This window comes from Ochotona curzoniae, unplaced genomic scaffold, assembly GCF_017591425.1.
Source record: "Ochotona curzoniae isolate NIBS_2020 unplaced genomic scaffold, NIBS_Ocur_1.0 scaffold_4683, whole genome shotgun sequence".
NCBI classification, from domain to species: domain Eukaryota; kingdom Metazoa; phylum Chordata; class Mammalia; order Lagomorpha; family Ochotonidae; genus Ochotona; species Ochotona curzoniae.
Window position 1 is genome coordinate 31,117,103 of NW_024467121.1, and position 15,542 is coordinate 31,132,644.

Genomic DNA, 15,542 nt, shown 5'->3' on the forward strand with positions numbered 1-15,542 from the left:
TTGAATTATATATACATCTATATTTTTAATATATATATAAGAGATTAGCAATAAAAGAATGGCACAAATAGGAAAAAATTCAAGTACAAAGAGAGGCAGGTGTTTAAGGTAGTATGTTAATTAGGTCTCCTGTATCTTGTGTCAGTGTTCCTGAGTTCCATGTCTAACTCTAATTCTTGATTCCAGCTTCTTGCTTATGCAGACTAGGGGCAGACAATAATAATAATTCAAGTACTTTAGTTCCTGCCACCCCCATTGGAAACCTAGACTTTATTCAAGTGCTGTGAACTGAATGCTTATGTTCCCTGAGAAGTTCCCTATTCATTATAGTGTCTAATGTGGTTGTATTAGGAGGAGGTGCTTTGTGGGGGAAATAGAGCCTTCATGAGTTGGATTAGTGACCTTGTATAAAAATAGGAAAGAATTTGCTTTCCCTTTTCTCTGCCTTCTACCACTTAAGGACCCCAAATAAGAAAACCACCATCTGTAAACAGGAAGAGGGCCCAACCATTTTGGCTCCTGGACCTTAAACTATTACCTACAGAGTAGTGAGAAATATGTATTGTTAAGCCACCCTGTTATAGCAGCCCCAGCTAAGTCTCAAGATGGAATTTCCCAAAGAATGGGTGATTCCAGTCTTTTATTATTGCAGATCTTGAGTGCAGCTCCCTTTTTGATTGGTTGCAGTACAGTTCGTTATTAAAGCAGACACAGATCTTCTGTAGTGTCCCCAAACATCTGAAAACACAGCTTGTTTTATGTTCCAAAACACAAGCCACATTTTAGCCCCCTCCCCTCAAATCCTGGTCAAGGTGCAATGGTCACTATACAGTTAAAGGACAGGAATATTTGAGAAGCAAGACCAAGCCTTTTTATCAGGGCAAACAAGCTGTTTCTTTCCTGCAAGCACATCAGAGGTTAATAGCCCGTTCTAAACTGGCTGTCTTGTCAGTGTTGGCAATGGGATGCCTGTTTAACTCAGTCTGAACCCGAAATCTGAGCTATTAATGCTGTTGGTGCTAATGGCTGTGCAGAGCCATGTTCCATGCTGGGGTGCCAAGAACTCATGCAGCACCGAAGCAGGGATGCCTGCCTCCTCCCCAGCTGCTCCTGGCACCCAGTGATAACTCCTAGCCTAGGGCGTATAGTAAGCCACTGGCCTGTAGTTTGGATAGCATTTCCTGGTCACAGGTAAACAAGAAACAGTACAAAGAATGTGAAATAATCCAAGTGGGAAAAGAGATAAATGTGTTGTTTGGCCAGCCAGACATTTATTTCCCATGTGAAAATAGCATCTCCATTTTTGGAACACTGGTTGAAAGGAGTGGAACCCACTTTGTGTCCTCTTCTCCCAGGATAGCATATGAGCCAAGCCTGGCAATGAAGATTATCTCTCTAGGCCCCCAGCATGGTTCTGAGAAAGCAGGGGTGCTAAGCTAGTTCAGGAATACAGAATCCCAAGCTTTTCATTGGAACTGACTGGGTAAATCTGTTGCCAAGGGAGATTGAAGAAAGTCATCAGCCAGCCCAGCTGAAGTACAGGAACAAGAGGAAGTGAAGGGATGTGTGAGAGGCCTCTCTCCACTCTCCCTGGTCAAACTCTCCTGATCCTCCAGGACAGGCGCCATTGGAGCTGCCTTGGGACAATTTTGCTGACTTTCCAGGCCCTTACCAGCATAGCCTGTGGCTTTCCCTGCAATATCTCCACAATTGTGATACAGCAAAAATCTGTCTGCAGCTGCCTCTTCTCCCATCAACCAGTTCTGAATTTCTCCAAAAGGAAAGGATCTGAGAAATCTTGCCTTATCCATCTCTTATTACCCAACACACAGCAGTGTTAATAGTGCATTCATTCACCACTGTGTCGAAGGTACTGGGGATGTACCCATAAAGGACAGAGTCTCCACCCTCATCGAACTTAATTCTAATAGGGAAACACAAATATTCAAACCAGAATGTAGAAGAGTAAGGCCATGGAGAAAGAACAAACATTCTTACTCCTGTGATTAGCTTATATTAGTTGACTTTACAGTACAGAGATTATCCATATGGATTTGATTTTTCACAAGATCCTTTTAATTAAAGCTGGGAGTTTCTCTGTGTTGTCCCCAGTGAGGAAATCAGAGTTTGAAGCTGAGTATTCAATGCATATTTAATGGCATCAATGAGATTATATGGCCAGGTTGCACATAAACTCCAGAGCTGAGAATTAGTGGAAAGTCAGCAAGGAAGTGGGAACTTCAGTTCCCACAACCACAAAGACCTCTTTCTCTACCCAGGAGGAAGAAATCAGCCCTTCTGAGCAGAAAACCCAGCCATGCCATAGCTGGACTCATGGACTGTGCTAATGAAGCATGGGCTTTGCAGTTCAGGTTATGGTCATCAGCAGTGCAGCAATAGGGAAGAGATTCCCTACCTGTGCAACTGAATTGGAGACTTTCCCCAGGGCCAGCTAGGCCCGGGGTCCCAGCTGTGGATGCCTATCCAAGAATTGTGACCATGTTCTAAACAACTGCACCTTAAAGTAGACCTCCAACTCTGTGTATGACTCAGTGAATTGTTTTTGGAAGATACACAAATGAAGCACCAGGGAAACACCATTCTAACTAGCCCAAATCAAAGAACTGTCACTGCTCAGAGGGGGACTTGCACCTGGGAGTGATACCTTCAAAGCCCATGCTTTGTTATGTGTTGATTTTGGAGATGACTTTGCTCATAGTTTTTCTGGGCAAACTCATATTGATATTCATTTAAAACTGACTTCTTATTGAATGCCCACCATTAAGGAACATCATTTTTAACTATAAAAGAATTCCTGTACCAATATTTAAGTTAACTGGAATGATAATGGTGCATTAAGCATGCATGCAAGCAAATTTGCAGATTTCCAAGTTTGGAAAATCCTTTTATACATCCTATTGTATTTGAGCAGATGCTGCATGTTCATGCATACCATGTACTAGTGAACATGGGAAAAAGGGTTTTGCAGAAGCTTTGGCTCGTGTTAAGGGCCTGTATGAGAATTAGAAATAGAAGGCAGTTTCCTGACTGTGGTCTGTGTCCCTACGGCACACTCTGAACCTGCTGCTTTATTTTTTTCTGGGGGGAGGGAGAATACTTTTCAAAAGTGTGACCATTCTTAGGGCACATACAGAAAACCCAGGCAGATGAGACTCAATCAAGACACTGCAGGATTAGCCCCAGGATGGGGACCCAGGGAAAAAGAGGGAATGCCCTTTAGCCTCTTCTCAAATAATGCAAGTTAGCAAAGAAGATTTTATTAAGTGAGCTTTTATGGACTAGCGAAGAGGTTCAAGGAAAAGGGGACTTGTTGGCAAAGCTTCTGTTTGGCCCCAGTTGTTTTTTGAGGAATGCTAATACTGTGCAGCTATCTTTTGTTCAGGTTCATATTCATTCATTTCACTTGGATCCCATCACTGAAGAATGTATTGTTTGTGAAATAATGTGGCATTTGTTCTGGTTTGAATCTGCTTCTGATGAGGAGGAACCCAAAATTGCTGTGTCTAATGAATATTCAACAACTGATCTAAAAAGAGCAGGTTATTGAATATACTTACCTCAACTCCTCCCTCCTTTTCTCCTTCTCTCCCTTCGTTCTTTCTCTTATATTATTCCAGATTCTGTGATAATAGCAGGGATTAAGGCTACATTTGAAACAGCTTCTGTGAGGAGATGATGAAAACTGTCAAAAACACTGGTGCTTGCTAAGTAAGTAATTTCTGGAAGGGCCAGTGCATTGGTTCAATTGGCTAATTCTCTACCTACAAGCACCGGCATCCCCCATAGGCATTGATTTGTGTCCTGACTGCTCCACGTCCCATCCAGGTTCGTGCTTGTGGCCTGGAAATGGATGGATGGTCTTTGGCCTTTGGGACCCTGTACCCATGTGGGAGACCCCGAGGAGGCTCCTGATTCCTGGATTCAAATTGGCTCAGCTCCAGCCATTGCCGCCATTTAGACAGTGCACCAGCAGAAGGAAGATCTCTATCGGTCTCTCCTTCACTCTGTGAAATCTGCCTTTTCAATGAAAACAAATAAGTCTTTAAAAAAAGATAAGCAAATTTCTAAATCCTGTAATTTATTTGTTAGTGGAACATGTTTTAAATTCCTCTTTGTGCTAAGTCTTTTGGAAGGAACTATATATGAGCAGTAGCAGCATACTGAACATATTAACATTCTGAGTAAATATATATGCAATGTTATCACTTCTGCCTACAGAGTTCTGATTAGGCATTTCTGGGCAATAAAAGATGGATATGACAGGATCCTTGTCATAAAATACCTGTAATCTAGTTTGGAAATCTCAGTGATTCACACAGCACAATTAGCTGATGATACAGCTAAAATCTAGGAGTCCACACCATGGCCACCTTGAATCCATCAGAATGGCTTCTATCCAAGTAAATAGCAAATCTGTTTCCTATGATGATGTGGAGAAACCGTGACTGTTTTACAACGAATAGTACCTGCCTAAGATCCATACATTGCATTTAGTTAACACATCTTGCTTGCCTTTGATATAAAATATCATCATTTTATTTTTTCCTTGCTATTTATTTGTTTAAAATGACACACCTGTGGCTTGCCCCTACCATTTTTTCAATCTGAATTGTGGTGATTGGTAATTGGGTCTCCATGGTATTGTTTAGCTTTTTCTCTCTGTTCCCTAATTTCTTCTAGATTAGCAGCCCACCGATACTTAATCCTATGCATTACCCTTGAGCCTGATAGTGCTCAATGTCTCTCCTTGATGTGTCAAGATGAGAGTCAGGATTGCAGAGTTTAATATTCCTTGCTGTAGCAACACCCTTTCTTTTCCTCATTATTTTGAAATGTAAAGGGTTGCTGAGCTCACTTGCTGCATGTGAGGCCCTGTGCTCTGCTCCTACACACATCTCATTCAGTGTTTCACAGCACTGTTAGGAAATAGCATCGTTAAACTTTAATATTCAGTTCAACTGCCCTGCATCTAAACCTTTTCCTGCATTGGAGAATTACCACCTTACAAGTCCTTGTGGGAAGCAGAGTTTTGCTCTTTCTGGGCCAAATCCCACATTTCCAGCCAGAGCAGAGAGACAAAAGGAACTAAGTTCCGCACTGGTAATTGTTAGAACACTCAAGGGAAGCCAGTCCTGCCTTAGGGCATGTGAAAGTAAAAAGTCTAATATCATTAAAGTCATTTGCAATCAGAAAAATGTTAAGCAATAGGGTGGAAAGATACTTATGAAATAATGTAGAATAAAAGGAACAATACAGGCTATTGCATGTGCAATGTGATTACTATTATAACTTTATAAAAAGAAAATTAAATTAAAAACAGCTGCCTAAAATATAATTGGAAAACCTAATCCAAAGTATTAACAGCGATGTGGGTGAATGACAAGAAAATGAGTTAAATTTCATCATTAGCTTGTTTGTATTTAGGTTTTGCCAAATTGTAAGCAACACTTTGGAAAGTACAAATATAGACATTCCTCTACTCCACCGCCATAGACCCAGACACATTCTCTATGTTATGGGATCTAGGCATGGTCAGAAATAAAGGCTCTAACTGCCACAAGTGCATTGCATCAGGAAGAGGATGGACACCTTCTGACCCATTCTAATGTACAACTTGACCTGGTTTCATCTTACTGTTTGACTATCCGGTGTTCTGCCAAGATCCAAATGTACTGCGGAGTCTTTAGCTCCATTTCTGCTATGGCTGGGTAATTGCCCTGAAAATGGCTGATATAAAAGAATTTCATGGCATACTCATAACCCTGTAAATGGGATCTGTGCACTGAATTGGGAAAGCAGCTGAAGTCTGCACAGGACAGAGGAGGGGTGAAGGAGATGAGGAACAACTCTCTCACTCATGCCTTTATGTTTTTGCATAGACTGAACCTCTTTTAAAACTGCAACCAGACTGCCACTCTTAAGAATTGTTGTATATCACCGTCGTAGGCTCTGGGAGATCACTCAGGATAGAGACAGCAGTGCTTCTGTCTTATAGAGGAATAGTACTGTAATTCTCTGCATGCTGCCCTGCCAGACAGCAGTATGCTTGTGCTGCTGTGAACTCCTTCCCAAGGCCTCTGTGATGGATGTCTTCCTGAGAACAGGAGGCACTACCACCTCTCTGCAGGAGTTCTAGGAAAATATCGAGAGTAGGCATCTTCCTCCAGCCAACACTTACACAGTGGAAACAAAATCTTCAGATCACCAGACCATATTCTCTATGATCTCTATGGGGGATATCAGGAGCATAGGCCCAGAACTGTGGGGAAGGGGAGGGAAAGAGAGAGAAAGCCTGATAGTCTCTTTGTGCAGTGGCATGAGGCAGCAGGAGACCTGCATTCACAGCACATTTTGTGAAAAAACACAGATAAAAAATGAATACCCCCCCCCACCTTTTTTTAGAATAAGCATGTGCCGTGCAGTGTTTGTGGGCATACTTAAGCTAAATAATTACTTGCTGCTTATCTGAATGCAAACTAATTAATCTATATTCTACTGGCTAAACCTGGGTACCATAAGTATGCCTTGTTAGCGACTGTGCACCCAATGGTCTACCCCCACCCTCTTTTTCAGTGGCTTGAGAAAAATTGGACTAGAGTTCATGAAAGAGCCTCTTGACTCAAATTCTGTGTCTGAAATGTGATTAGAAGGGAAAACAACATTCAGAGGCTTATACTATCTCTAAGGGTAAGAAGCTAGGAAAAAGGAAAGTGGTTATGGTTAATAGGACATTCAGCTTTTATTTCTATAGTACTAAACTGATCAAGACATTGAAGTTTTCTCTTTTCACAAAGTAGTTTGGGTATTTATAGACCTAGCTTAAAGCTGAAAGACAAAGTTGTTGTCAAAACATTAAAAACTGTCAAAAAAATTTTGTGTATGAATACTCACTATATTGTCACTAATTATGATAAAAGGAATTTAAACTTCCTAGAAATACTGGGTAGATAACATTTGGTCCAACTGTCCTACAGAATATGTGGTATGTAGCTAGTAAAAAAAAAACCTGCCTATGAAGAATTTTAGCAAACATAAGAAAATATGTTAAAACAGAAAATAGTAGCTGATTTTTGACCTAGGAGTTGACGGGTTTTAGTCTCTGTAAGTGTTTCAAGAACTTGGGAGGTTACCCAGCATGTGTGAGCTTTCTCTCTTTCCCTCTCTCTCCTTATCAGATATCCATAAAAACTCTTAAAAATGAAATAAAATCATAAAAATATACAGTCATATATATAATATGAATGCAAAACTAATTCCTAAAAGTACAGTGAGTCAATAAGACTTTAGTATTGCTTTATCTCTGGATAATGTGATACAGATGATGGGGATTTTTCTTATTTTTTATGTTTTCTACAACAAGCAGTGTTATTACACTGTATAAAGCATTTATTAATTTCATAATCTTTCATATGCTAAAATAATAATTGTGAATTAAGTTTGAGAACCTAAAATGCAATTATATAGACTTATATGTCCACTACTTGGTTCTTCTCCTTTGGTTTATTTCAAAATTTCCTGGTCATTAACTCATCTTTTCATTTCCCTCCTCTAGGAATGAAGTTGTGAGCAAGCAGTTGGCCTTCTGCACATCTGGTAAGTCTTAGCCAACCGTGAGGAGTCAGAGCTAGAGTAATTTTTTTTTTTAAGATTTATTTATTTATTTGAAAGTCAGATATACAGAGAGGAGGAGAGACAAAGAGGAAGATCTTCCATCCAATGATTCACTCCCCAAGTGAGCGCAATGGCCGATGCTATGCCGATCTGAAGCCAGGATCCAGGAACTTCCTCCGGGTATCCCACATGGGAGTGCAGGGTCCCAAAGCTTTGGGCCATCCTTGACTGCTTTCCCAGGCCACAAGCAGGGAACTGGATGGGAAGTGGAGCTGCTGGGATAACAACCGGCACCCATATGGGATCCCGGTGCATTCAAGGTGAGGATTTTAGCCACTAGTCCACGCCGCTGGGCCTGGTAGAGTAATGTTTTAAATATAACTTGGGAGTAGGCTGTGCAGGTATCTCAGGGGAAAGCATGTATGGCAAAAGAAAAGGTAAGTAGAGAATGTTTGAAGTGCACTAGAGGAATGGAAAGGAGACTAGAATAAAAGGAACTAAAGAGAGAATTATGTAATTTTCATAAAACACTTTTTTAACAAATTAAAATTGAAAATAGAAATGCAATGTACTATCCAGTTTGTACCCAGCTTTTGCCCAGTTTGTACACCAATTTCATCGAAGACTCTATGATGGGAACATCCAATGTTTGATGATATATCTGGGCACCAAAGCCCAGCCTGTTTGATGCACATAGGTAACCATCACAATCAACAATATGGTTTGCTTATGATTTATTTTCATAGAGACTGGGAGGGAGAGAAAGAAGCCTTTCGTTGCCAGCTCATTTCCCAGATATTTGCAAAAGCTAGCACTGGATTAGGTGCAAACAAAGAGCCTAAACCTAAACCTAGTCTTCTACATAGGTGTTAGGGATCCAGATATTTGAGTCAATAACTGCTACTTCAAGGTTACAAATTAGCATAAAGCTGGATTGATAAGTGAAGCTGGGGCTTGAACTTATGTCCTCTAATATGGATATGGGTATCCCAAGTGATATCAACTGCAACACCAAACTCTTGAGGACAGAACTAAATGATCTTCCTGGTCCTTATCTAAAAGTCCCAACTTCCACTCACTGTCTCTTTGATTCTGCCTCTCTGTCTTTCTCTCTCATACACACACACACACACACACACACACACACGAGTCAACATCCCCTCACTTATACTCACTTAGGAGCTCAAGCAATGCTCTACCTCTGGAACCACATGCTTACTGTCTGGTTCCCTCAAGTATATTTCCTCTCCTAGAGGAATCTGTCATCCCCAAAGAGGACTTCATTATTCACCTTGCCTTTTGTGTCAATTACAGTTTTGCAGAAAAATTGAACTCCTAAGAGAATAGGGATTTACTGTGGAATTAGACTTCACACAACTGTGGGAACTCACAGGACCAGCTTTCCTCTGTGTTACTGTTGAGTGTACTTTCTGTAAGCAATCGGAATTTAAAAAATAGATGAAGCTTATTTCTCACCAACTCTGTCCTTGATGATACAGGTGGTCAATGAGGAGCTGCATTCAGAGACCCAGTGCCCAGTAAAGCTGAAGAGAGAGTTGTGACAGGCAGACAGAAGCTGAAAGTCCAGGTGAGCCCTATTGCTGCAGGGGCACTGATAGGTGAGATACTCACGAGCTGCAGGCCATAACCTCACTTTCTGAGGGCGGAACACACAGCTAGTATCCTGTGCTGCTGTCTCCCAGTCTTGCACAAGTTGTTTCCTGCAGCCAAATCTAACCCTAAAACAGAGGGAATGAATTCTGGAATACTAAGCCTAGTTTAGTTGACATCATCCAAAGTCATTATAATCCATCCTATCTCAACATGGCATCCATGTACCCTGCATTTAACCAAACCAGACTTCCAATTAAAAATAACAAAACAGTCTTATGTGACAACAATTCATGTGTAAATAAAATGATAGAAGAGTTGGCCAGCTCTCCTCCACAAGGAGGATATGAGCTCCCTCTCACCATCTTGGGGTGATCATCCATTTCTAACTGAGTGCAAACCCTATTAATACACTATAATTTAAGTGTTGCAACAAAAGTTAAACAGTGTAAACAAACATTATGTGAGATAGCAGTGCTTAAGAAAACCATGGTTTTTGTGGAAAACTGAATTTAAGATGAGTTGATTTTTTTGCAAACTAATTTTGAAATCCATTCATACTTTCTCATAGGGTGTATTTTTTCCTTGAACTTTAACACCCTGAGTTTGGATGAATCTCATTGTTTCTCACCAAAATAATCTAATTTCATTTCCCTTGAACCTTTTAAAGTTCATATCCATGTTAAAACTAAGAAATACTCAGACTGCATTCTTCATTTCTGTAGCTGGTGACACAGCCAAAGCTTTTGCCCCAACAAGCACCCGTTGATTGTGATTCCTTCCTTGGAGAATGGCCCAAATCTTCATCACCTTTAGTAAATCTCTGATTATTAGCAGGCCTTCTATCATTGATTTCTTCAGTTTGATATTGACTATTCAGGGAACATTAGAAATACTGAGAGAAGCTCCAGGAAATCGCCTGTATTCCAGACATGCCTTTTATTCCCAGTTGTGTAGTTACAACTCAGTCTTCCTCTGATAGACAGAATTCATCTCTCCAGCCAGTATGGTAAACAGCTTCTTTAATAGTTTGTTGGCATAGGTATCCAAGAGTGACTAGCTAGCTGTGTTACTTTCTATTTTAATGGAAACAGTGATGAGTATGATAGAAACTTTTCCCCTCAGAAACTGAAATCCCTGTCCAACAGAGTTCAAGATCAAGGAGCTTGGAAGATAAATATTTCACTGGTGATAAGGAAAAAATCACTTCTGTTTCCACTATTTGAATCCTAAACCTGTGAATTCTGTTAGAAACAAAATCTGTAATCATCGCTTCTTTAGAACTTGTGATACCTCTACCATATACCAACAAGCTCATAATGTAACTGAGTTTCCAAAAGCCATTTTGATGTTTGTGAAGGTAGGTATTTGGAACACAGTAATGTCATGATTATGGATTGTTCATGGATTCTATGAACTGGAGCCTATAGATATATATATTGTTTCCCCAACGGTCAGTCTCTTAACAAGAAATCATGCTGTGTGGAATAGCAAGATAGTGAATAAACCTGCCCATAATTTCTTGTGTACTGTTTTTGACCTCATCCAAAACTGCCAAATTTTAATTTTAAAATTGTTCAATAAATGGGTTGGTGTAGCAAGCACAGATAGGGTATATATTACTTCTTTGTTTATTACAAAAGAGGCTGGAAGTGGCAACTTTTTATGCATTTTGGAAAGGATATCTTAACAAACTCAATCCACTGATCTCCAGAAATTCATACAGGTGATAGTGCCCCTCTGGATTCTCATGAGGTTTACTCCCCATATTTTATGTCTTATGAAGACATATGAAATAATTGCCGTCAAAGACTGTGAGGCCTCTTAAGACTTTCCCTTACTTGTATGGTAATGAATTATGTTTTGTGGATATAAGAAAAAGACATGAAGCCTGTGGGTCTGAGACTAAGGACTTTATACTTCTTGTACTAGTAATCATCAGAGTATCAACACTTCTTATACCAGTTCCCCGAGCCCAAGTTCCTATAGGCAATATGAAGAGTATTTTGTGCATGTACAATGGGTTACACAGAGTTCGGTGCTTAAATCTTTTACAACGGGCCTTTATTATTATTGTTGTTGTTGTTGTTAGGATACTGTGTGGTAATCATGCTTAGTCTTTGATTCGGAGGGCAACACTCTGTCTTCCAGTGTTAATTGCTTGATGTAATTTTGTTGAAAAGATAGTTCAAGACATAAGCATTCAGGGTTAAAATCAGTAAAAAACACCTTTATCTTAAAGCTCCCTGGAAGGAAAACCATCATGATATCACTTGGATACTGGGCTGGTCTCATGGATTGGGGAGATCAGGACTAAAATATGGCTTAGGACTGGAAAGTGGCTGTATCTCTGAAAATAGAATAGAAAAAATATATTTATAATCCTGTCTATTGAAAGCAAATAGTTTTTTATGGTTATGGTCATTACTAACAGATGTAGACAAAAAGAACTTTTGCCAAATCAATGACTACATACACTTGCTAGGGATATATCGATTTGATACTGCAATAAAATTACATTTGACACAGTACCTGCATTTGGGATCACAGTATGATGAAGTTTATGAAAATCCACTGGCTTTCTCCTAGGTTGATCTATCTTCTGAACAGGCCAAATAGGTAAATATAATGAATCATGGTAGGAATCATTTTCCTGCATTGTTCAGGTCCTTGATTAGTTAATGCTAATCTCTAAAATCATTTTATAAATATGGTTTTTTTTACTTAGGTTACTATTTTATAAGTAGAGGCAGCTTTAATGACTTCCTTTTGGCCTTTCCACTATAAGATCTTCCCTTAGCAGATGAAGGAACCAATGTAGGGATATTGCGAGTTGTTGAGCATGTGTACTCCAAGAATGCATTCTGAGCTGTGGAAATCACAAAAAAGTGGGTCTGGAACCCAATGAGAACACTATGAAAAGGACTTTATCAGACTTAGTTGGTTGCTTCACCTTTATTTATTTTTTTAAAAGATTTATTTTTATTATTTTCTCATTGGAAAGGCGGATATACAGAGAGGAGAGACAGAGAGGAAGATCTTCCGTCCGATGATTCACTCCCCAAGTGAGCGCAATGGCCGATGTTATGCCAGTCCAAAGCTAGGAGCCTCTTCCGGGTCTCCCACGCGGGTGCAGGGTCCCAAAGCTTTGGGCCGTCCTCGACTGCTTTCCCGGGCCACAAGCAGGGAGCTGGAAGGGAAGCGGGGCTGCCGGGATAGAACTGGCGCCCATATGGGATCCCGGGCGTGCAAGGCGAGGACCTTAACCACTTGCGCCACCATGCCGGGCCCTGCTTGACCTTTATAAGCCCCAGTACTATCTTGTAAACTAATGTTTGGGCTCCAGAAATTAGATTTCATTAGAACCATTGCCCTGTAATCTCTGGAAAATTTATTAATTACCTTTCCCTACTTACCTATACATAGTCACTCATGTAAATGGCCCAAGTCCTTCTGGAGAAGGCTAAAAGTGAGATTAACTGTAAAGTCTTGCCCTGTAGCCAGTTCCTTCCTATAGAGGACTTGGTCTCACTTTCATTCAGTGTATTATGTTAGGGCTGGGGCTATGGTGAGGTAAGGGAAGGACTAATTCACAAAGGTTAAAAAATTTTCTGTTTGTGTGGGGGAAGGATGTGAAGTGACAAAGTCCCCAAGTGTTATTTTACTTCCCAAATGCTCATAACAACTGGGGATGGGATGAGGTCAAAACCAAGAGCTCTCACGTGAAAAGTAGAAAACTAATCTTTTGAGACATCACTCTACCTCCCTCAGTCTGGAGGGAATGCTGAAGTCAAGGACCAGAGCCAGGAACTGAACCCAGGTACTCCATTGTGAGATGCAACCACAGTAGCAGATGGACCAAATGTCTTTTCTTTGTGCACAGTAGGTAAGGAGATGATGATTGTCAAGGTTTGCTAGACCCCAAGAGTGGCCATGTCCTAGGATATTGCACCCCCGATGCCTTCTTCCTTCCTCCTAGTTCAGACTCTGGCCTTGATGGGTAACTGATTCAAGCCTGAGAATATGTTGAGAGGTCACAGCAGTCTACTGCAGTGACTCTCCAGATCTAAAGCTTTCCTACTTATACCAATGAAGACTTCAATATGCAGTCTAAATGCTTCAGTTCTAGAATACCATAACCAACACATAGACATTAAGGGTGAAACTATTATGTTCATTTCATTGTCTCTACTTTCTAACACCACATGTTCTTGGCTGTGATTTGGTGTTTCTGTTTGACTCTAACACCACAGTATCAGATAGTACCCAATGAATTCAGGGAATTCAGTCCATGACGATCATTTGAACTGTCATTCTGGCTTAACGATAATTTCATTTCCACTATCCTCTGAGCTCAAAATTCAAGAAATGATTTTTAAAATATTTGTGATTATTGTGTATCAATTAAAAAATAAAAAGCCTAAATATAAATGAAATGGTCTTTTACTGAGTCTAATTGTGGTGCAGGCTAAGAAAGATGCACGGTCTACACAGCATTGCGTTTTGTGACAGTAGACATTTGTCATAGTCTCCACTTGTAAGCCATGCCAGGTTCATACTTCTGTGATACAGCCAAACTGACACTGGACACAAATAATACCATCTCATTTACAATGGCAGCTGCTCTGCCTGCCATCTCCTTTGAAGGGATCTGGGCTTTTAGTGTACGGCAGGATAGAGAACATTAATGCCTATGATGGCACCCTGTGGGCATCCATGGCATCTTTTATCCCAGGACGATGTGATCATACAAGAAGTAAATACCAAGCTCTTATGGATTACAAGCTAGGACTAATCCTGGGTACATCTTGAGGGGACCAGCTGTATAAACTGAGGTGAAAGTTATAGAAACAGAATTTTGAAGAAGGAACATAATTGGCATAGCACAGGATTCTGAAATTCATATCTGTATTAATTTACTTCCAAACATTTTTTTACCTCTTTTACACCAAGAAATACAGCAAAAATCTACACTTTTGGTTACAAACTCAGTTCTTTGGGGATGAAATAAACGTTCAAATTCCCCTTTCCACATAAGAAGGCTGTTAGTTCTCCTCCATGCCAGAAAGTTTGAATTGTTCCAGTGATCTCTGGATTTTATAGTGCCTAAGCATCTGAGTAGGGCTTAGAATGTAAATTATTTTAAGCTGGTTGTGAACTTTAAACTACAAGTCCTTTATGAAAACATGAAGGGCTTTCTGAACTACCTCATGGTATCCTACTGTAATTAAACAACAACTTACAATTAATGCTTTTTGGGCTTTATTTAAAACATATTTTGTTAAATTACAAACTTTGAATGCACACATTTTACCTGTCTAGTAGGTTTTGCATGTAAAGCAGTAGTTTAATTATACAAAGGTACTATTTTAAGTTGGAGAGAAAATTAATCTTTCCTTTCTTCTTATCTCTTGAAGAGAAGATATTTTTGTTTTTCTCCTCCTCTTAACTCATTTCCTTTGAAGCTTTTAGAATTGCTTTCATAATGCTCCAAGTCTTTGAGATTTAGGGTGAGCATTTAAACTGATAGGTGACTTTTATAAGACATGTTTTTCCTTAGCTTGTTATGGTTTCCATTTTGATACCAGATGTGCCTAACATTGCTTAGGAAAATGTGCCTATTGTATGTTGAACTCTATGATAATGCTTTGCAGGCATTACTTCATTGGGTTCACAAAGCAACATGGTTAAGATAGGAACTTTTAAAAATAAACAGTATTCTCCCTTTAATCAATTTTGACAACTGTATATCAGTCAAGAGCATTTCTGCATTTTTCTCATCCTTGAAAGTTCACCTGTGCTACATCCCAAACAATACTGCTCACACACATACAACAAGCAACAGTTGATCTGATTTTAACTGAATTAATTGGTTTTGCCTATTCTAGAATGTCACATAGTTTCTTGTGTGTGTGCTATTGGCTTTTTTTTTCACTGATAATACTTTTCATTCATGTATGTTATTATTTGCCAGAGCTATACCCTAGGGGACCCATTTATATAAATCCAGCTGCAAAAACTAGAGAGGACACAAGGAAGAAGCATGACATTGCATGAGGCTGGAATAAATATCACTATAAATTTATTCATTGAACTTTTTGTATGTCCTGTTTGATGGATTTTTATCCCAGAGTAGTATTCTATTCCAAAGTTTATGTGTTTCTTGGTGGACATTTGAGTTGTTTTGTATTTGAGTCTATTACAGATTTAAGAAGTTGCTTGAGCATCAGTACCCCTGTCTTGGTGTGAATATATTTTCATTGCTCTCAGATAAATACCTGAGAGAAGTGGCAGAGAAA